The sequence below is a fragment of the Arachis hypogaea genome, chromosome 6 (genome assembly GCF_003086295.3).
Source record: "Arachis hypogaea cultivar Tifrunner chromosome 6, arahy.Tifrunner.gnm2.J5K5, whole genome shotgun sequence".
Lineage (NCBI taxonomy): Eukaryota > Viridiplantae > Streptophyta > Magnoliopsida > Fabales > Fabaceae > Arachis > Arachis hypogaea.
Window position 1 is genome coordinate 100,153,682 of NC_092041.1, and position 24,145 is coordinate 100,177,826.

At 37.1% G+C, this 24,145-nt stretch overlaps 3 long non-coding RNA genes across 5 annotated transcripts; 2 read left to right on the forward strand and 1 right to left on the reverse strand.

Annotated features, from left to right (window-relative positions):
- Window positions 1-341: 341 nt before the first annotated feature.
- LOC112697138 (uncharacterized) lies at window positions 342-2,157 on the forward strand. Its single transcript, XR_003151081.3, has 3 exons — window positions 342-823; window positions 1,507-1,800; window positions 1,933-2,157. It is a non-coding gene; the product is annotated as an uncharacterized lncRNA (long non-coding RNA).
- Window positions 2,158-6,095: 3,938 nt separating this feature from the next.
- On the reverse strand, window positions 6,096-10,005 carry LOC140173500 (uncharacterized). 3 transcript variants are annotated; one of them, XR_011862533.1, is made up of 5 exons: window positions 9,086-10,005; window positions 8,933-9,014; window positions 8,706-8,796; window positions 6,821-7,035; window positions 6,096-6,334 (listed from the first exon to the last, which is right to left on the reverse strand). It is a non-coding gene; the product is annotated as an uncharacterized lncRNA (long non-coding RNA). The 3 variants fall into 3 exon arrangements; XR_011862534.1 differs by having other exon boundaries at window positions 8,933-9,025; window positions 9,086-9,932; XR_011862535.1 differs by lacking the exon at window positions 6,821-7,035 and having other exon boundaries at window positions 9,086-9,981.
- A 483-nt stretch (window positions 10,006-10,488) lies between these two features.
- Window positions 10,489-13,280, forward strand: LOC112697139 (uncharacterized). Its single transcript, XR_003151083.3, has 3 exons — window positions 10,489-10,919; window positions 11,023-11,273; window positions 12,589-13,280. It is a non-coding gene; the product is annotated as an uncharacterized lncRNA (long non-coding RNA).
- The last annotated feature ends 10,865 nt before the right edge of the window (window positions 13,281-24,145 follow it).

Sequence of the window (24,145 nt, forward strand, 5' to 3'; positions counted from 1 at the left end):
ACAACAATGGATAATGAAGCAACAACAAAAGCAAAACCAGAAGAAGCAAAAACATAAACAAAAACAGAGGCAAAAACGGCGAACGGCGATACTAAACCCGGTTTTTCCTTCTTCATCACAGACGGCGGCGGGCGCAGCAGCTAGGGGTGTTCAAAACCGATCCGAACCGAACTGAAATAACCGAGAACCGAATTAACCGAAAACCGAAAAAATAAAAAAACCTATTTTGCTGTTTTTTGTGCGGTTCGGTTCAGTTTTCGGTTTTGACTTTGAAAACCCGAACCGAACCGAACCGATTCGGAAAAAACCCTAAAAATGACTAACCCCACCCCCCACTCCTTAGACCCCCACCCCCCAAACGAATGAAGCTGCTGCGCGAGTGTGAGAGCGTCCCAGCCATCCTTGACACTAACCCCCAAATCTCCAATCCCTAACCTGTGCTCTCTAGTCTCTACTACTCAGTTACTCTCGCTCTCTCTTCTCCAAATCCCCAATCCCTAACCTGCGCACTCAAATCTCCCCAATCTATCACTACTCAGTCGCTCTCGCTCCTCCGAATCCCGGCGTCGAAGCCTTCCTCTTCGCGGAGACGCCACCCACTAACCCAGAAGGCAGCACAGCACTGACCCAGAAGAGAGGGCACAGCACGACGCCATCGCCCACTGACTCAACAGGGCAGCACAGCACCACGCCGCCGCCGTTGAGACGCCACCACCCAGCAGCGTTTCTGGGTTCTGGCCGATCATCAGTTCAACCCAGCACCGCTCAGTCTCCCACTCAGCCTTCCTCCCAAGTCAATATGGAGTCCGAGCCACCGATTCAGGTAATGTTTACCATTTGCTGTTTACTAGTGCATTGTTGGTACTTTTTGTTTGAGTGTTTGTTAGGTTAAAGTTGGTAACTTGGTATTGAATTATTGATGAATTATTTTATTGTTGGTATTGTTGCTGCCTTGCTGGTTGCTGTTTATTGTTCAATTGCTTGTCTCGGTTTATTTTTCATTTTATTGTTCATTTTATTGTTCAATTGCTTGTCTCAGTTTATTGTTCATTTTATTGTTCAATTGCTTCCTGGATTTGATTGCCAATTTTTTTTAGGCAAAACCAGCAAAGTTCAAGTTTTGATTGGATCTAAAAGATGGGTTACTAACAGTGGATATACTTCCCTTGATCACATAGTTTCTGGTTTCTACTCATACCCTTACCAGATTTTGCTGCATGCATGAAATCAAGGAACTTGCTTTTCATGTTCTTCTCATTTTGGATTTGTTTGTTGATCCAACACTTATCCATAGTATCTTGGATTATAAACTGTTGATTACTGTGGTTTACATTTGAGAACTTGTGTGTTATGAGCTGTACCCTTCAAAATAATATCTGTCACATGTTTTGCCAACTGTTTGTTGATCCAGAAAAAATAAAAATAAATTGTCCACATTTTGTGTTGTTAATGTGCTATATGATATAAGATCACATGCTTAGTGTGAAGTTGGTAATTTAATTGCAGGTTCTGATTAATACAACTTTGTGGCACTCACCCAAAAGTGTAGTTTTTGCTACGACTTTAGGAGATGGAGAACAAACAAGATGGTGTAAGCAATGGTGATGGTGATGTACTACATGACATTGAAAATGAAGGTATATTGTTGGATGGGAAGGGCAAAATTCGGAGGAATTGGTCGGAGTTTTCGGAAAGGAACATGTCATATTCAGAGCCACTGCTTGTTAAAAGGACTAACACAACCTCCCAGATTGCTATAATTGGTGCCAACCTCAGCGCTATTGAAAGCCTTGATTATGAGTAAGCCAAATTAGAAATTTCACTTCTGATTGAGTACATCTTGGTGTAGGAATTGTTCTCCTTATATTATTATTATTATTATTATTATTATTATTATTATTATTATTATGTAACTGTTTTTTTTTATTTCAGGTTGGTTTACATTAAGAATTTTAGCTATTTTGTTGGAGAAGACACCATAACTTTACTATCAGTTTAATGACAATTTATTTTTATTCAGTTGTGTTGATTGTTGAACTATTAAATTTCTTTAATTGTCGTATTTGAATTCTGTTGTCGTTAAATTTCATTAGATCAAGACTTTGTTAGTTATTGTATATTTTTGTTTGTCGATTTCAATGTTATGACTTTGCATAATAGTATGGTAGTATTTTTTTTGAATTGATTGTAAAAATCGAACAAACCGAACCAAACCAAACCGATTTTAATTGGTTTGGTTTGGTTTGGATGGTCTTGACAAAAAAATCGAACCAAACCGAACCACAGTTTAATTAGACGATCGGATCGGATGACTTTTCCCTCAAAAACCGAATCAAACCGCACCGCGAGGAGCGGCGGCGCTACCTTCCCTTCCAGATTCTCTTTCTTCCCTCCCCCCCACCCACCTTTCCTTCCCGATTATCTTTCTTCCCTCCCTCCCCCCATTCTCTTTCTTCCCTCTCCTCTCTTCCCTCCCTCCCCCATTCTCTTTCTTTCCTCACCCGCTTCTCTTTCCTCCTCTCGTCGTTCCCTTTCTTTTTTTACTTTATAATTTTTTAGAGAGGAGTAATTTGATAATAAAAAAAATTTTGGTAAAAAAGATAATTTTAAAATAAACTAAAACCTTTAGGATCATTTTGTAACCAAAAAAAGACTGAGAACGAAATAAATTTTCGACCTCTACATCAACCAAAATTGTATTGACATCATCATATTTTTAATCACTATGAGGAAATAATTGTTTAAGAGGAATTCACTTCCATCATATTGATTGACATTAACATTAGATATAACATCAACATTGGTGGACATTTTGTTAGAAAGAAAAAATAATGTCATAATTAATAATAGTAGCAAAGGAAAGCCACAAAATTTAGAAGCACAAAAAAAAAGGTTTACAAAAATTATGCAAAAATGAAAACAATTCAAAATGAATGGTTTTATTCAGGACTGTCAACGGTAAAGTTTCTTTCTAAATTAATTGGGGCTAGGAGGGAGAAATCAAAGCCTACTTGAACAAATAGTAATGGTGATGACCACACAAAACTAAGCAGCAATAATAGCACTAAGCTTAAAAGCGACAACTAAGTGATGAAAAAAAAAAACCGAAGAATTTGAGAGGGTCACAATATTTTATCGTTGAATTTTGATGATTAATAAATTTAAATATAATTTAATAAATTTTATTAAATATTAGTTAACATTTGTTCAAATGTAAAATATATTAAAATATTTTTCTTAAGTAACATAAAAAAATTAGATATCTTTTAAACTTAAAATAGTCTAAATATCAAAAAATATAATCTCAAAAGCATTTTAACTATCTCAGAAACAACCTAGCATATCTTAGAATTCGAGTGTCTCATTTTTAGTTACAAACCACTGAAGGCAAAAAAATATTTACTTCATAAAGCCATTAACAAAACTCACGTTTTGGCTTCAACATTTAAATTTGAATATGCTTAAAAAACTAAACCGTTTAAAAAAGCTTTCTCTCTCATCTATAGAAAGTATACTTTGAAGCTACTAAATATGAGAATTTTTAGGAATATTTTTACCATCACCATATTTTTAGGAATAATGAGACAAATATAGAAAATAGGTTTTTAATAGATTTTAATTACAATAAAAATGCAAAAATACTATGCCTACATGCTAAAATTTTATATCTAATTTATATAATTAAAACTTAAAGTGGTTCAAGTGTTCAACTAGCTAGTAACTTACAGATTAAACAATAATCCTATTGTCTTGATGGAATTTTTTTTTTGGGTGGTATCTTGATGGAATTTTTATTGGCTTGGTTTTGATAAGTATGCGGGAGCCTCACACACATACCCAAGAAAAAAAAAGGACTTGGAGATGAGTCATTTTTTTATATATAATACTCAACTTGAAATGGGGAAGCTATAAGCAAAAGCAAAATGCAGTGTCTATCCAAAATCAATAACAAAAACGTTGGTAGTGTGCTGTACATCGTAACACAAAAGAAGCCCAAGAGAGAGTGTGAACGGCCATATTCGATGGCAAAGTATTTCATGAAACTCTCACAAAGTTTTATCAAATGAATCTGTTTAAAATATTTAAAATTTGTCCTATCTCACTTTTCTATATTTATGGATCGGAAATAAAATGCTTAACAATTTTTTATCAGCCTCTTCTTCATGGTTGAGGTTAAGCGAAAAAAAAATCTTTTAACTCAGAAGAATATTAGCCTTTGCACTAAGTCATTAAGATTAGTGTGTTCTCAATTTTGAGTCTAATTTTTAAATTGTGTAAAATGTGGATAAAATAGAGTATGGTGAGAATTACAACCATGATAAAGAAAGGTTGAAGGGGTCGTTAATAAATTTTTAAGAGTTTTGTTCCCAATTTATAAATATTTTAGTCAACTCAATTTGATAGAACTTTTTATAAGAGTTCCATCAAATACTTTGCCTAGATAGATATCACCTTTTGACCAGAAAAAGAAAAAAGAGAGATATGACAAAAGGTCGCAAGTTAGCAACTACTGAAATTATGCAGTTGCAATTGAGGCTTGGTATAAATAGAATATATTTAGGCCTTTCATCAAGTTACTTCTAGAATTGAATCCAAAGAGTAGAAAATATGAACCGTTTCTAGTGTGTATGAGTGTATAGTGTAAGATTTAAAAAAAAAAGAATTATGCAATTATTTATTTATTTATCTTTTAGTTTAATGCTTTTCTTAGAAGTCATAGTTCTAAGAATTTTATTTTTTAAATTGTTGAATATGAGTTTATAAGGTAGAATAAACTAAATAAATAGTTGTCATAAGTTAAAAGTAGGGTTCAGTACGATTTTAGTCTCTAAGGTATAGGTCAGAAATTTGATTTATCTTCAATCTTTTTTTGCATACAAAATCTTCTCTAAGGTTTAATTTGGTTTGAAAATCGTTCTTAACTTAAGGACCAAAATCATACAGAAGTGGTGGCAGAGAGGCAGAGGTGGATTGTGAACAGTTTCTTCTTTTTTTCTTCCCCTTTCTTCTTCTTCCCTTCTCCCATTACAGGAGTAAAAACACTCTCTTTCTCTTATTTTTTTTATTTTATAATTTTTTTGTTATGGATAATTTAGTCCAAAATTTTAATATTTAAGTAAACAGTGTGAAAATTAGTAAAGCTAATTTATAAAAAAATAAATAAATAATCACTAAATAAAATGAAAGGTAATAACTAATCCTAGTTTATAACCTTAGAATTTTAATGGTTGAAAAAGAGAAAAATTATATACCTCTAATTGACAGATGGTTCATATTGAAGACACTCACCTATAAATTGAGTTTTTCTTTAATTCATTTCAATCATATCATCTAGATAGAATAACATAATATTTCTTTGAATAGTTTTATCCTATATATGTAGAGAGAAGTGTGTTCTCCTTTTATTAAGAGAAAATGTTATTGTAGCCACCTTGTGATAGAGAGAAGTTGTAATACTCAAAGAAAGTTATTCAATTGTTTTTATATTTTATACAAATTTCTAATTTTTTATTTTTATATTTTGCTGTGTCATTTGTCTGGTACCTAACAAAAAGAATAATTTTAAAACTTAGTTTTAAACCTTAGAGACGATTTTGTATGAAAAGAAAAGGTTAGGGACGAAAAAAATTTTCAACCTATATTTTAGGGACCAAAATTGTACTTAACCCTTAATCAGTTTGCAAATATAGTTAACAACATTTTGACTATAATTACATTATATTATAAAAACTAAATGGTTGGGGTCTGATGTTCAGCTTGCTAATGTTATCCAGAAGGATGTTGTCTGCTGAAGATTGTTAAGTTCTTCTACTTGTAAACTATTTTTTTCTCTTTTTCTTGGTATTTATACGGGGTTTAGAACAAAAAAAAATTACAAACTACATCACAATCCTTTGGAGTATTCAAACTCCTCTAGCATCATCACCAATAATTTGCACTAATTCTCTAGGAGGTTTATAACACCCTAACTACCAAAGTTCACGCTTCCGGCTGCGCAACTCTGATAGCTCGGACATTACGACGACACTTATACTATTTAATACTAAAATATGAGCCTGTTTAAAACTTTAAACCGCAATACTGTTCCAGAATACTTTCGTTCGACAATGTACGTCCATAGATACCATATAACTTACAAAAACTCTTAAAAGATACATCCATATATATACATACATATATATAAATAATATTACAAACATTAACCAATACAATTCCTATCCCTCTTACAGAATATATCAAGATAAAAGCGAGGGTACAATAAATAATAACTATGGCCATACAGAGCATCACAACAATAACTAAATAAATTCTTCGTAACTTCTGCGCCCATACCCTGAAAGGGGAAAAATGTAAGGGGTGAGAACATCATCCTCGAAAGGGTTCTCAGTAGAGGGTTTTTGGGAATTACTGTAATAGGATACGTGAAGATAAACCGTACCAATGATTAATAACCGTCTTATGCCTCTTTTCAAAAACAACGGTTTACAATAAAAGAGAAATCTGAAATCCTTTTTCGAAAAAGGAACCATTCAATTCTCAAAAACTCAAAAGTCTTTCAAAACGGTTTATCTATACCGAACCAAAATAGTCTTTCATATTTTATTCCAAACCAGAAACACAAAACCAAAATCAACCATCGGTTCATCTTATTCCAACCACGGCCCTATGCCCAAACAATCCAACCACAATCAATCCACCACAATCCAACAGAGTTCCAGATGCAAACACAAGTAGGAAGATACAAACACAAACAAACAGTTATTGCAAGTAGAACAATTAGCAGATAATCACATAGGCAAACCAAGTACAATATGCATACCCAAACAATGTCACATAGATGCATATGATGCATGCCTGTCCCTAGTGGCTGATGATATCATCTGTCGGTTACCAAGCCAACCCGACGTGTCCGGTAGCTAACCCGGACACAGTCTCTCTGTTGTGCATTAATATCATTAGAAGGTATCTGCGCCCTGTCGCCATTAGAGGGTATCTGCGCCCTGTCACCATTAGAAGGTATCGTGCCCTGTAACCCTTACAACCAGAGAGAAAACACAAGCATACTCACTTACGACATTCATCTCAGCAATTCGGCTTAAATTCATAATTCATTCAATTGCATACATGCATATATATTCAACCATGGAGCACCATCCATCTCAGCCATCCGGCTCACAGTTCAATCCAGAACCAACCAACTTATCAATAAATACAGCCCTTCGGCTTAAATTCATAATTCATAATCAGCCATACGGCTCACAACTCATTCGGCAGTCAGCTATAGTTCAATAGCATACACAGCCATTCTGGCTTATAACAAAAATAGCACTTCCACCATTCAACATCATCAAATTCATAAAATCGGCATTTAAGCCATAAATCACTTTTCTCAAGCCATTTCACTTTGAAATCAAATTTCAACTCTTTTCAGCCTTGGCTTTAAAGATCTCATTTCTCAAATCATCTCAGGCTCATAAGCCAAATTTACTCAAAGTGAGTTCCCTTTTTAAAACAAAGCCACTCTCGGCATTCTCTTTCCAAAACTTCCAAAACCATGGCAAGTTAAGGATTTATTTCAAAGTATTCAAAACCACCCATCCAACAATGGGATTTTATAACAAAAGTTTCTCGGCAGAGTCCCAAGTCTTTAGGGAAGGTCAACTTACATCAATTCCTTAAAATTCATTGAAACTCTTAAAATCATAGATTCTTGGTTCAAGTAAATAAAACTAAATTTATTATGAAATCGAGCCATACAAAATCACAAGTTCCAACCCGGTCCAAAAATCAACTCATTTGAAACGGAACCGGTTCATTTGAATCAAACCACTTTCAGGTTTCTTTTTGGAACCCATTTTTCTAACTCTTCCAAAATGCCTCAAACTTAATTACTCAATCAAAAGTCTAGATTCCTTTAAAATTACTAAAAACCCCTTTTTGTATTGAAATCAACATTTGAGCATCATTCTTTCCATCAGTGATTCAAACGATAAAAATAGTTCATTTCTAAATAAACCGAACTCAACGCATAAAGTTCATTAAATAAATTAAGCTTGAAAACATAAATATTCTCTTAATAAATCAAATAATACAATTTCTCAAATCCAACCCTTTTTAAATAACTTTTCAAACAAGACTATGATTTTTGTAGAAATTTCGGCAGCACCTCCCCTAAAACTTGGACTTTTGCCACCCGGTCCGGGTCCCAACTAAACTGTTTCTTATTCCTTTTCAATAGCTCAAAACCAGAAATCAATTCAAAGCAAGCTAGATCCAACGGTCGCCTCAGTGGCATATCTCAGAGAAACCATTTCAAAATCAACTCAATATTAATCATTTTAACTCATTTCCAAAGCTTTAAGGAAATGGCTCAATAACAAATCATTTGTCCAAAACCAAGTCAATTAAAGTAAACCAGGCTGAATTTCAAGAGTGTTCTATCTTTCACATCATCAAAATAATTGACTCAATTCAAACCAATCCTCAATGGATTAAACTCATTTCAAATCTTTAAAGAATCAACTTCAAAAGATTACATTTCACAAAGCCGCACAACAATTCAGCCAAACCAACATCCATAATCATTCGAGTCAATCAAATAATACATAAGGCAATTACAATCACCAAATACACAATATCTCACATCAGTATCCATATGTAATAATTCCAATACATAAAACATAGTTTTTGGAAAGCGCCCTTACCTCAAAATGCAAATCCATAATCCAAACGTCTTACAGAGTCCTTTCCGCCTCAACCCGAACTGACGGCAATCAAAACCTCAGCTCCCAGTCACTTTCGCAATAACCATAGCAACATTAATCGCAACATACAACAATCAGAACTCGATTTTCACGTTATCAAAACTCATGTTCATTAACCGAACACAACAGAATACTAACGCGAGATCATTCGAAACATAATTTCTTACCGAAACAACACAATGAGGCAACTGCGATTTCGAACCGGCCCGGCAACAGCTTTGGCGGTGGCCAGAAGCTCCGGCGGATCAACTGGAAGAACCCTACAGCATTAAAACCATCTCAAAAACTAAAAAGGCAGAAACCTCAAATGAAACCCTTACCGGCAACTTTTTCGGCGACGGCAGAAGTAGCCAGAAGCTCCGGCGGTGGTTCCGGTGGCATCAGAACTCCGGCAGCGGCGGATCTGAACCCTCTCCTAACTGCGGTTCAACTAACCATCACTAGCAACGGCGACGGACATCAGCAACGGTGAACGGCAGTAGCTCCGGTGTGGTTCCGATAGCTACAACCACTCCGACGGCCAGAATCACAGAGATGCAACTCCTTTCTCCGGTCAGATCCAACGGCCGCAAAAGGATCAACCCCAACTCGCGATGCCATTTCCTCCTCCTGTCATGCTTGACGGCGGCAGACCTAGCAGGAAAAGGATCCTCGGCGCGGCGGAACGGCGGTGGTCAGTGGCGCGTCGGCGGCGACTGGAGGCAGCTCGTTGCTCCACGGCGACTCCCTCTCTCCCGTTGTGTCGCCTCCACCTCCTCAGGTTCTCCGACAACAGCGGCGCAAACATCAGTGACCACCGTGGCTGTGAGCAGCTCCTTTAACGGCAAGGAACAAGGACCCAATGGCGACAGCAATCGGCGGCTCTTTCCCCCTCCGCGGCCCTCTTCTCCATCGGTCTCTCTCTCTGTCTCGTGCTGTATTGGCGGAAGCTCGACGGGACCGTGGCTGCGCGAGATTGGCGGTGGCGATGCGTGGCAGGTTCGGCGGCTTTATGGGGACACGTAGCTGGCAGCAGTGAGGATGGACGGCGGTGACCAGCTGAGCGGCGGCGTCGTCACTCTCCTCTGCCGCAGCTCAGCCTCTCTCTCTCTCTCTCTCTCTCTCTCGTTCCTTTCTTTCATGAAAAGGGAAAAAGGAAAATCATGTGCTGCTGTTGCTTGGTTGAGTGGGAAGGGGATCGGGTCATGGTAACGGGTTACTAGGTTAGGGTTTCCTTATTTTGAAAATTAGGGTTATGGATATTTTAGTAATTTTATTTAAAAATAGGTATAACGTAGTAATTAGAAATAAATTCTAATTCAACAATAATAGTGTATAAAAATACTATTTGCTCATCAATTTCACACTTTATTTTTAATAAAATGTCCAAATCCAAAATTTAGAAATAATATAATTAATTTCTCTATTTTCCAAAATAGCAATATCAATATATTAAAATATTGATTATTTAGTCTATATTATATAAAATTCTTATTATTTCATAACTATCAACTTTATAATTTAAATATAGAAGATAACCCAATAATTATAAAATTGGATAATAATCATAACTCATCTCAAATCCAATAAATCAAAAATTGCCTTAATTATCTCTAATAAAATAATTTCTAAAATTAAGGCTATAAATAACTATATGATTTGAGATTTACTCATAAAAAGACTTTTCAAAGGTTTTGGGTCTTACAAGGTTGATCAACAAAGTTGTATCCTAAAATAGCTTTAAGGATGTACTTTGACATCCAGTCCACAGCTCTATTCCCATCCCTATATGTATGAGTATACCTCAACTGTCACTCCCTTCTTCTAAATGCCTCTATGCTTCTAACAAGCATATTTGGGTGTTTTTCATTTCTCTCCCCTTGCTGAATAACTTCCACCAAAGGTTGAGAGTTCAAATCCAAGATCACTTTCCTAAAACCCAGGTCCTAGACTGTTTGCAATTTTTGAAGAGCACCCCATAATTCTGCTTGAAATGCTGTGCATGTCCTAATATTCATCACAAAATCCGTCATCCATCTTCCCTATTCATCTCTGCACACTCCGCTGCATCCCGCCTCTCCATCCATCCCCTCTAATGCTCCATTTACATTAACCTTTATTCAGCTTGGCGGCGGTGGAATCCAAGATATATTCACATCCATCCTTCTGTTTCGAGTATGTATTTCTCCTCTTCTTGTAAGTAAAGCTTCTTTTATGCTTTGCACATAGTTGACAACGGAATTTACTGGATCTACTGGTCTCTTCTTTGGAGGGTTAGAAATTTTCTAATTCCTCCATTTCTATAGCCACTAACAGGTTGTGATGAAGAGAAATTGCCACTTTTCTTAGTTTTGGAAGCCTATGTTCGACGAAAGATTCCATCTAATCTAGTGATCAAAGGGAGATCTGAAGAATTCTTGAAGGTTGGAAGGATGTATCAGATTAGTCTACACCCTTGACATAACTCCACAATAGCGCAAAACATGAATTTGGATTTTTTTTTGTATATTTTACAGTGATGACAATCAGGTTCTGTTCCAATCATCTTGCTTTTTTTACTTGTTGTTAGAAGCTTTTTACATGTTTCTTGCCAAAAAAATATTTCATTTTTTGTGGCCCCTGCCATTTTCAAATAATACTTCAGATTTGATCGTGCACACTATTTTGAGTAATTAGGTGCATATAAGCACTCTTAGTTGAAAAGTCCTCATCTTAGATGAGGTTCCATATTACTTGGTCTTCTCCTATAACTTCATTAGGGGGAGGGACAACTGTGATTTTGCTAATAATATTTTAAGGAAAAAATTGCTTAATGCTCATTAGAACCTAGTTACCATCTTTATTAATATAATCACCTTCTAATTCAATTATGTCTCTATCAGCTGAGTTGTAGTTTTCATTAGTTACCATTAGTTACCATGGCATCAAGATATCTTCCAAGACTAGGTGTCTCTTGAAATTCACATTTTTGAATGATATTTCTTTTAGTATTCATGTCCACATTCTATGAGAAAACAATAGAAGTTTTCACAACATTAATCTTCAAGCCCGAGACCATACAAAAGTTATCAAGTTTATCTTTCACCATTTTAATTTGCTCACTCAATGCTTCTACAAAGAAAATCAAATTGTCCACAAACAGAAGATGGGGTATGCGAAGCCCATGCCTTCCAGCTATCATTAGCTTACATTTTTGTCTGTTAACACTGTCTTCTATAATTTGTGACAATTTATTTGTGGCAATAAAAAATAGGTAGGGAAAATAGGATCCCTTGTCTTGACCTCTTTGTAGGAATAAATTCTTCCGTTTTGCAACCATTTCATAATATCTTAAACGATGTAGTGAAAACACATTCCATCATGACCTTGAGAATATGCTTTGTCACACCAAACTCCTCTAAACTCTTATGAATAGATTCCTATCATAAGTTGTCATGTGTTTTTTCAAAATCTATTTTTATTGCCATGTATTTGCATTTTCCTTTTTCATTTTCTACATGTCAAAAATTATCTCTTTGACAATTACTATACTATTGTGAATAATTCTTCCTAGGATAAAACTAGCATGCTAGGGAATAATCCTTTGGATTATGATTGGCTTAATTTTAGCAACCATTAACTTCAAAATACATTTATAGAACATATTGCAAAGCACAATAGGTCTAAATTCATTATGAATTTAGGTCGATCAATGATGAGCGGATAATTTATACGCTTTTTGGCATTGTTTTTAGGTAGTTTTTAGTAAGTTCAAGCTACTTTTAGGGATGTTTTCATTAGTTTTTATGTTAAATTCACATTTCTGGACTTTACTATGAGTTTGTGTGTTTTTCTGTGATTTCAGGTAATTTCTGGCTGAAATTGAGGGACTTGAGCAAAACTCTGAAAAAGACTGACAAAAGGACTGCTGATGCTGTTGGAATCTGACCTCCCTGCACTCGAAATGGATTTTCTGGAGCTACAGAACTCCAATTGGCTCGCTCTCAACGGCGTTGGAAAGTAGACATTCAGAGCTTTTCAGCAATATATAATAGTTTATACTTTATTCGGAAATTGATGATGTAACTTGGTGTTGAACGCCAAGTACATGCTGCTGTCTGGAGTTAAACGCCAGAAACACGTCATGATCCGGAGTTGAACGCCCAAAACACGTTATAACTTGGCGTTCAACTCCAAGAAAAGTCTCAGCTCGCGGATAGATCAAGCTCAGCCCAAACATACACCAAGTGGGCCCCAGAAGTGGATTTATGCATTAATTACTTACTCATGTAAACCCTAGTAGCTAGTTTAGTATAAATAAGACTTTTTACTATTGTATTAGTCGTCTTTTGACCACGTTTCATCTTTGGTCTCAGTTTTGTTTTATTCTTCATCTTAGGAGGCTATTGATCACGTTTTGGGGGCTGGCCATTCGGCCATTCCTGAACCTTTCACTTATGTATTTTCAACGGTGGAGTTTCTACACACCATCGATGAAGGATGTGGAGCTCTGCTGTACCTCAAGTTTCAATACAATTACTATTACTTTTTATTCAATTCTCTTTTATTCTTATTCCAAGATATACGTTGCATAACACTTTGATGAATGTGATGATCCGTGACACTCATCATCATTCTCACCTATGAACGCGCGTGACTGACAACCACTTTCGTTCTACCTTAGGCCGGGCGCATATCTCTTAGATTCCTCAACAGAATCTTCGTGGTATAAGCTAGATAGATGGCGGCATTCATGGGGATCCGGAAAGTCTAACCTTGTCTGTGGTATTCCGAGTAGGATCCTGGGAATCCGGAAAGTCTAACCTTGTCTGTGGTATTCCGAGTAGGATTCCGGTATTGAATGACTGTGACGAGCTTCAAACTCCTGAAGGCTGGGCGTGATGACAAATGAAAAAAAAATCAATGGATTCTACTCCAACCTGATTGAGAACCGACAGATGATTAGCCGTGCTGTGACAGAGCATTTGGACCATTTTCACTGAGAGGATGGGATGTAGCCACCAACAAGGGTGATGCCTCCAGACGATTAGCCGTGCAGTGACAGCGCATAGGACCATTTTCCCGAGAGGATTAAAAGTAGCCATTGATGATGGTGATGCCCTACATACAGCTTGCCATGGAAAGGAGTAAGAAGGATTGGATGAATATAATAAAAAAGTAGAGATACGAGAGGAGCACAACATCTTCATACGCCTATCTGAAATTCCCACTATTGAATTACATAAGTATTTCTATCCCTTTTTATTTTCTATTTATTACTAATTTTCAAAACCCAAAACCATTTAATCTGCCTAACTGAGATTTACAAGGTAACCATAGCTTGCTTCATACCAACAATCTCTGTGGGATCGACCCTTACTCACGTAAGGTATTACTTGGATGACCCAGTACACTTGCTGGTTAAGTTGAACGGAGTTGTGAGCTTCTCTAACAGTGCCTGGAACTCTTTGATCACAATTTCGTCCACCAAGTTTTTGGCGCCGTTGCCGGGGATTGTTCGAGTATGGACAACTGACGGTTCATCTTGTTGCTTAGATTAGGTAATTTTCTTTTCAAAAACTTTTTCAAAATTTTTCTTTTCTTTTTTTCGTTTTTCCAAACTTTATTTTCGAAAAATATAATAAAAATCCAAAAAAAATAATAAAATCATAAAATTCAAAAATATTTTGTGTTTCTTGTTCGAGTCTTGAGTCAATTTTTAAGTTTGGTGTCAATTGCATGTTTTAAAAAAAAATTTTCTTGCATTTTTCGAAAATTCATATATTCATGGTGTTCTTCATGATCTTCAAGTTGTTCTTGACAAGTCTTCTTGTTTGATCTTGATGTTTTCTTGTTTTGTGTCTTTTGTTGTTTTTCATGTGCATTTTTCGTTTGTTAGAGTCCATGCATTAAAGATTTCTAAGTTTGGTGTCTTGCATGTTTTCTTTGCATCAAAAATTTTTTCAAAATTATGTTCTTGATGTTCATCATGATCTTCAAAGTGTTCTTGGTGTTCATCTTGACATTCATAGTGTTCTTGCATGCATCTTGTGTTTTGATCCAAAATTTGCATGTTTTGGGTCATGTTTGTGTTTTTCTCTCTCATCATTAAAAATTCAAAAATAAAAAATATCTTTTCCTTATTTCTCTCCAAATTTTCGAAAATTTGAGTTGACTTAGTCAAAAATTTTCAAAATTAGTTGTTTCTTACAAGTAAAGTCAAATTTTCAATTTTAAAAATCTTATCTTTTCAAAATCTTTTTCAAAAATCATATCTTTTCCAATTTTTCCTCTTTTTCGAAAATTTCAAAAATATTTTTCAAAATATTTTCAAAATCTTTTTCTTATCTTTATATCATATTTTCAAAAATTAGCTAACAATTAATGTGATTGATTCAAAAATTTGAAGTTTGTTACTTGCTTGTTAAGAAAGGTTCAATCTTTAAGTTCTAGAATCCTATCTTTTAGTTTCTTGTTAGTAATTAATTTTAATTTTAAAATTAAATCTTTTTTTAAACATATCTTATCTTTTTCAAAATTTTATCTTTTTTCAAAATTTGATTTTAAAATATCTTATCTAACTTCTTATCTTCTTATCTTTTTAAAATTTGATTTTAAAATCTTTTTCAACTAACTAATTAATTTTTTGTTTGTTTCTTATCTTTTTCAAAACCACCTAACTACTCTTTCCTCTCTAATTTTCGAAAATATCTCACCCCTTTTTCAAAAATTCTTTTTAATTAACTAATTGTTTCATGTTTTAATTTTAATTACATCTTATCTTTAATTTTCAAAAATTACTAACCCCTTTTTCAAAATTATTTTCGAAATTCCCCTCTCTTTTCTTATTCTATTTAATTATTTATTTACTAACACTTCTCTTCACCTCCCCTATCCTTACTCTTTATACAGACTATTCATTCTTCTTCATTCTTCTCCCCTCTCTTTTTCTACTAACACAAAGGAATCTCTATACTGTGACATAGAGGATTCCTCTTTTTTTCTTGTTTTTTTCTCTTTCATATGAGCAGGAATAGGGAAAAAGGCACTCTTGTTGAAATTGATCCTGAACCTGAAAGGACTCTGAAAAGAAAACTAAGAGAAACTAAATTACAACAATCCAGAAACAACCTTTCAGAAATTTTCGAACAAGAGAAGGAGATGGCAGCCGAAAACAATAATAATGCAAGGAGAATGCTTGGTGACTTCACAAAGCCAACGTCCAAATTTGATGGAAGAAGCATCTTCCTTCCTGCCATTGGAGCCAACAACTTTGAGCTGAAACCTCAGCTAGTTGCCTTAATGCAACAAAACTGCAAGTTTTATGGACTTCCATCTGAAGATCCTTATCAGTTTTTAACTGAGTTCTTACAGATCTGTGAGACTTTAAAGACGAATGGAGTTGATCCTGAAGTCTACAGACTCATGCTTTTCCCTTTTGCTGTAAGAGACAGAGCTAGAATATGGTTGGATTCACAACCCAAGGATAGCCTGGACTCCTGGGATAAGCTGGTCACTGCCTTCTTGGATAAATTCTTTCCTCCTCAAAAGCTGAGCAAGCTGAGAGTGGATGTTCAAACCTTCAAACAAAAAGATGGTGAATCCCTCTATGAAGCTTAGGAAAGATACAAGCAGCTGACCAAGAGGTGTCCATCTGACATGTTTTCAGAATGGACCATATTAGATATATTCTATTATGGTCTATCTGAATTTTCGAAAATGTCATTGGACCATTCTGCAGGTGGATCTATTCACCTAAAAAAAACGCCTGAAGAGGCTCAAGAACTCATTGACATGGTTGCAAACAACCAATTCATGTACACTTCTGAGAGGAATTCCGTGAATAATGGGATACCTCAGAAGAAAGGAGTTCTTGAAATTGATGCTCTGAATGCCATATTGGCTCAGAACAAAGTGTTGACTCAGCAAGTCAACATGATTTCTCAAAGTCTGAATGGATGGCAAAATGCATCCAACAGTACTAAAGAGGCAGCTTCTGAAGAAGCTTATGATCCTGAAAACCCTGCAATGGCAGAGGTTAATTACATGGGTGAACCTTATGGAAACACCTATAACTCATCATGGAGAAATCATCCAAATTTCTCATGGAAGGATCAACAAAAGCCTCAACAAGGCTTTAACAATGGTGGACGCAATAGGCTGGGCAATAGCAAGCCTTATCCATCATCTTCTCAGCAACAGACAGAGAATTCTGAACAAATCACTTCTAATTTAGCCAATCTAGTCTCTGATCTGTCAAAGGCCACTTTCAGTTTCATGAGTGAAACAAGATCCTCCATCAGAAATCTGAAGGCACAAGTGGGCCAGCTGAGTAAGAAAGTTATTGAAACTCCTCCCAGTATTCTCCCAAGTAATACAGAAGATAATCCAAAAGGAGAGTGCAAGGCCATTGATATAATCAATATGGCCGAATGCACAAGGGAGGAGGAGGACGAAAATCCTAGTGAGGAAGACCTCCTAGGACGTCCTTCAAGCAAGAAGGAGTTTCCTATTAAGGATCCAAAGGAATCTGAGGCTCATACAGAGACCATAGAGATTCCATTAAATCTCCTTCTGCCATTCATGAGCCCTGAAGACTATTCTTCCTCTGAAGAGGATGAAGATGTGACTGGAGAGCAAGTTGCTCAATATTTAGGAGCTATCATGAAGCTAAATGCCAAGTTGTTTGGTAATGAGACTTGGGAAAGTGAACCTCCCTTGCTCATTAGTGAACTAGATACTTAGATTCAGAAAATTTTACCTCAAAAGAGACAAGATCCTGGCAAGTTCTTAATATCTTGTACCATAGGCACCATGACCTTTGAAAAGGCTCTATGTGATCTGGGGTCAGGGATAAATCTTATACCACTCTCTGTAATGGAGAAGTTGGGGATTATTGAGGTACAACCTGCCTTGTTCTCATTACAATTGGCAGACAAGTCATTGAGACAAGCTTATGGAATAGTAGAGGACGTGTTAGTAAAGGTTGAAGGCTTTTACATCCCTGCTGATTTCATAATCTTAGACACTAGGAAGGAAGAGGATGAATGCATCATCCTTGGAAGACCTTTCCTAGCCACAGCAGGAGCTGTGATAGATGTCAACAGAGGTGAATTAGTCCTTCAATTGAATGGGGACTACCTTGTGTTTAAGGCACATGGCCATCCCTCTGTGACAAAAGAGAGTAAGCATGAAGAGCTTCTCTCAGTTCAGAGTCAAGAAGAGCCCCCACAATCAAACTCTAAGTTTGGTGTTGAGAGGCCACAACCAAACTCTAAGTTTGGTGTTAAGACCCCATATCCAAACTGTAAGTTTGGTGTTGGGACTATACAACATTGACCTGATCACCTTTGTGGCTCCATGAGAGCCACTGTCAAGCTATTGACATTAAAGAAGCGCTTGTTGGGAGGCAACCCAATTTTATTTATCTAATTTTTATTTTATTGTTATTTTGTGTTTTATTAGGTACATGATCATAAGGAGTCACGAAAAAATATAAAAATTAAAAACAGGATCAAAAACAGCAGAAGAAAAAAATCACACCCTGGAGGAAGCACAGACTGGCATTCAACGCCAGTAAGAAGCATCTGGCTGGCGTTCAACGCCAGAACAGAGCATGAAACTGGCGCTGAACGCCAGAAACAAGCAACATTCTGGCACTGAACGCCAGGAATGTGCTTAGAGGAAAAGCTGGCGCTGAACGCTAGTAACAAGCATGAAGCTGGTGTTCAACGCCAGAAACATGTTACATGTGGGCGTTGAACGCCCAGAATGTGCACCACTTGGCGTTTAAACGCCAGAATGGTGTGCAAAGGCATTTTACATGCCTATTTGGTGCAGTGATGGAATTTCTTGACACCTCAGGATCTGTGGACCCCACATGATCCCCACCTACTATATTCCCACCTTACCTCCTAATCCTATTTTACTCTTCCCCATGTCCCTCTTCCCAATCACCCCCTTCACCACTCACATCCACCCACTCTTCCCCATAAACCCCACCTACCTTCAAAATTCAAAAATATTTTCCCACCCAATCCCACCCTAAATGGCCGAACCTCCCCTCTCCCCTTTCCCTATATATACCCTTCCTTTCTCCTTCTTTTTCACACAACACAACCCCCCTCTATACCTTGGCCGAACCTACACTTCCCCTTCTCCTCCATATTCTCTTTTTCTTCTTCTCTTCTTTCTTCTCTTGCTCGAGGATGAGCAATATTTTAAGTTTGGTGTGGTCAAAGCACAATCTTTTTCGTTTTCCACTACCATCAATGGCACCTAAGGCCGGAGAATCCTCTAGAAAAGGAAAAGGGAAGACAAAAGCTTCCACCTCCGAGTCATGGGAGATGGAAAGATTCATCTCCAAGAGCCATCAAGACCACTTCTATGATGTTGTGGCAAAGAAGAAGGTGATCCCTGAGGTCCCTTTCAAGCTCAAGAAAAATGAGTACCCAGAGATCCGACATGAAATCCGAAGAAGAGGTTGGGAAGTCTTAACCAACCCCATGAAACAAGTCGGAATCTTAATGGTTCAAGAGTTCTATGCCAATGCATGGATCATTAGGAACCATGATCAAAGTATGAACCCGAATCCAAAGAATTATCTCACAATGGTTCGGGGGAAATACTTAGATTTTAGTCCGAAAAATGTGAGGTTGGCGTTTCACTTGCCCATGATGCAAGGAGATGAACGCCCCTACACTAGAAGGGTCAACTTTAATCAAAGGTTGGACCAAGTCCTACTGGACATATGTGTGGAAGGAGCTCAATGGAAGAGAGACTCCAAAGGCAAGCCAGTTCAACTAAGAAGACTGGACCTCAAGCCTGTGGCTAGAGGATGGTTGGAGTTTATTCAACGCTCCATCATTCCCACTAGCAACCGATTTGAAGTTACTGTGGATTGGGCCATCATGATTCATAGCATCATGATTGGAGAGGAAGTAGAAGTTCATGAGGTCATCTCCAATGAAATCTACAAAATAGCAGACAAGCCTTCCACCATGGCAAGGCTAGCTTTTCCTCACCTTATTTGCCATCTATGTTACTGGTATGCGAAATTGTGATCTATACTTTTCAAAACTCAAATAATCCCTAGTAATGGCCCCAAAGACTTGGTGCTCAATACCATGGCATAAACACAACTTCGCACAACTAACCAGCAAGTGTACTGGGTCGTCCAAGTAATAAACCTTACGCGAGTAAGGGTCGATCCCACAGAGATTGTTGGTATGAAGCAAGCTATGGTCACCTTGTAAATCTTAGTCAGGCAAACTCAAATGGATATGGTGATAAACGCATAAATCATAAAGATAAAGATAGAGATACTTATGTAATTCATTGGTAGGAATTTCAGATAAGTGTATGAAGATGCCTTCCCTTCCGTCTCTCTGCTTTCCTACTGTCTTCATCCAATTCTTCTTACTCCTTTCCATGGCAAGCTTAAGCAAGGGTTTCACCGTTGTCAGTGGCTACCTCCCATCCTCTCAGTGGAAATGTTCAACGCACCCTGTCACGGCACGGCTATCCATCTGTCGGTTCTCGATCAGGCCAGAATAGAATCCAGTGATTCTTTTGCGTCTGTCACTAACGCCCCGCCCTCAGGAGTTTGAAGCACGTCACAGTCATTCAATCATTGAATCCTACTCAGAATACCACAGACAAGGTTAGACCTTCCGGATTCTCTTGAATGCCGCCATCAGTTCTAGCCTATACCACGAAGATTCCGGTTAAAGAATCCAAGAGATATTCACCCAATCGAAGGTAGAACGGAGGTGGTTGTCAATCACACGTTCATAGGTGAGAATGATGATGAGTGTCACGGATCATCACATTCATCAAGTTGAAGAACAAGTGATATCTTAGAACAAGAACAAGCGGAATTGAATAGAAGAATAATAGTAATTGCATTAATACTCGAGGTACAACAAAGCTCCACACCTTAATCTATGGTGTGTAGAAACTCCACCGTTGAAAATACATAAGAACAAGAGTGATCATTGGCCTCGGTCCCAGAGAGGGAACCAGAAGAACCAAGATCTGATCTAAGAACTAGATGTCCAAAGATGAAAATACAATAGTAAAATGTCTTACTTATAGAGAACTAGTAGCCTAGGGTTTACAAAGATGAGCAAATGACATAAAAATCCACTTCCGCGCCCACTTGGTGTGTGCTTGGGCTGAGCATTGAAGCATTTTCGTGTAGAGACTCTTCTTGGAGTTAAACGCCAGCTTTGGTGCCAGTTTGGGCGTTTAACTCCCATTCTTGTGCCAGTTCCGGCGTTTAACGCTGGAATTCCTGAGGGTGACTTTGAACGCCGGTTTAGGCCATCAAATCTTGGGCAAACTATGGACTATCATATATTTCTGGAAAGCCCAGGATGTCTACTTTCCAACGCCATTGAGAGCGCGCCAATTGGGCTTCTATAGCTCCAGAAAATCCACTTCGAGTGCAGGGAGGTCAGAATCCAACAGCATCTGCAGTCCTTTTCAGCCTCTAAATCAGATTTTTGCTCAGGTCCCTCAATTTCAGCCAGAAAATACCTGAAATCACAGAAAAACACACAAACTCATAGTAAAGTCCAGAAAAGTGAATTTTAACTAAAAACTAATAAAAATATACTAAAAACTAACTAGATCATACTAAAAACATACTAAAAATAATGCCAAAAAGCGTACAAATTATCCGCTCATCAGTTACTCAGCTGGAGTTATCATAGAAGGAGACATCTCTATTGAAGAGGATAAGCCCATCACCAAGAAGAGGATAGAGCAAGCAAGAGAGACCCTTCACGGTTCTCAAGAGATGTATGAGGAAGCTCATCATCAAGAAATCCCTGAGATGCCTCAAGGGATGCACTTTCCTCCCAACAACTATTGGGAACAACTCAACACTTCCTTAGAAGATTTGAGCCACAATGTTGAACAATTAAGGGTGGAACATCATGAGCACTCCATCATTCTCCATGAAATAAGAGAAGATCAAAGAGCAATGGGAGAGGAGCAACAAAGGCAAGGAAGGGACATAGAAGAGCTTAAGGACATTGTTGGTCCTTCAAGAAGAAGACGCCACTAAAGGTGGATTCATTCCTTGTTCTTATTTCTTTTTGCTTTTTTGGTTTTTATGTTGTGTTTATCTATGTTTTGTGTCTTTGTTTCATGATCATTAGTATGTAGTAACTATGTCTTAAAGCTATGAATAAATTCCATTAATCCTTCACCTCTCTTAAATGAAAAATGTTTTAATTCAAAAGAACAAGAAGTACATGAATTTCGAATTTATCCTTGAATTTAGTTTAATTATATTAATGTGGTGACAATACTTTTTGTTTTCTGAATGAATGCTTGAACAGTGCATATTTTTGATCTTGTTGTTTATGAATGTTAAAACTGTTGGCTCTTGAAAGAACGATGAACAAAGAGAAATGTTATTGATGATCTGAAAAATTATGAAATTGATACTTGAAGCAAGAAAAAGCAATGAAAAAAGCAAAAAGCTTGCGAAAAAAAATTGGCGAAAAAAAATAGAAAGAAAAAGAAAAAGCAAGCAGAAAAAGCCAATAGCCCTTAAAACCAAAAGGCAAGGGTAAAAAGGATCCAAGGCTTTGAGCATCAATGGATAGGAGGGCCCAAGGAAATAAAATCCAGGCCTAAGCGGCTAAATTAAGCTGTCCCTAACCATGTGCTTGTGTCATGAAGGTCCAAGTGAAAAGCTTGAGACTGAGTGGTTAAAGTCGTGATCCAAAGCAAAAAGAGTGTGCTTAAGAGCTCTGGACACCTCTAACTGGGGACTCTAGCAAAGCTGAGTCACAATCTGAAAATGTTCACCCAGTTATGTGTCTGTGGCATTTGTGTATCTGGTGGTAATACTGGAAAAACAAAATGCTTAGGGTCACGGCCAAGACTCATAAGTAGCTGTGTTCAAGAATCAACATGCTTAACTAGGAAAGTCAATAACACTATCCGAAATTATAAGTTCCTAGAGAAGCCAATCATTCTAAACTTCAAAGGAAAAAGTGAGATGCCAAAACTGTTCAGAAGCAAAAAGCTACAAGTCCCGCTCATCTAATTAGAATTAATATTCATTGATATTTTGAAATTTATAGTATATTTTCTTCTTTTTATCCTAATTGATTTTCAGTTGCTTGGGGACAAGCAACAATTTAAGTTTGGTGTTGTGATGAGCGGATAATTTATATGCTTTTTGGCATTGTTTTTAGGTAGTTTTTAGTAAGTTCAAGCTACTTTTAGGGATGTTTTCATTAGTTTTTATGTTAAATTCACATTTCTGGACTTTACTATGAGTTTGTGTGTTTTTCTGTGATTTCAGGTAATTTCTGGCTGAAATTGAGGGACTTGAGCAAAACTCTGAAAAAGGCTGACAAAAGGACTGCTGATGCTGTTGGAATCTGACTTCCCTGCACTCGAAATGGATTTTCTGGAGCTACAGAACTCCAATTGGCTCGCTCTCAACGGCGTTTGAAAGTAGACATCCAGAGCTTTCAAGCAATATATACTAGTCCATACTTTATTCGGAAATTGATGACGTAACTTGGCGTTGAACGCCAAGTACATGCTGCTGTCTAGAGTTAAACGCCAGAAACACGTCATGATCCGGAGTTGAACGCCCAAAACACGTTATAACTTGGCGTTCAACTCCAAGAAAAGCCTAAGCTCCTGGATAGATCAAGATCAGCCCAAACATACACCAAGTGGGCCCCGGAAGTGGATTTATGCATCAATTACTTACTCATGTAAACCCTAGTAGCTAGTTTAGTATAAATAAGACTTTTTACTATTGTATTAGTCGTCTTTTGACCACGTTTCATCTTTGGTCTCAGTTTTGTTTTATTCTTCATCTTAGGAGGCTATTGATCATGTTTTGGGGGCTGGCCATTCGGCCATTCCTGAACCTTTCACTTATGTATTTTCAACGGTGGAGTTTCTACACACCATAGATGAAGGATGTGGAGCTCTGCTGTACCTCAAGTTTCAATACAATTAATATTACTTTTTATTCAATTCTCTTTTATTCTTATTCCAAGATATACGTTGCACAACACTTTGATGAATGTGATGATCCGTGACACTCATCATCATTCTCACCTATGAACGCGCGTGACTGACAACCACTTCCGTTCTACCTTAGGCCGGGCGCATATCTCTTAGATTCCTCAACAGAATCTTCATGGTATAAGCTAGATAGATGGCGGCATTCATGGGGATCCGGAAATTCTAACCTTGTCTGTGGTATTTCGAGTAGGATCCTGGGAATCCGGAAAGTCTAACCTTGTCTGTGGTATTCCGAGTAGGATTCCGGTATTGAATGACTGTGACGAGCTTCAAACTCCTGAAGGCTGGGCGTGATGACAAACGCAAAAGAATCAATGGATTCTACTCCAACCTGATTGAGAACCGAGAGATGA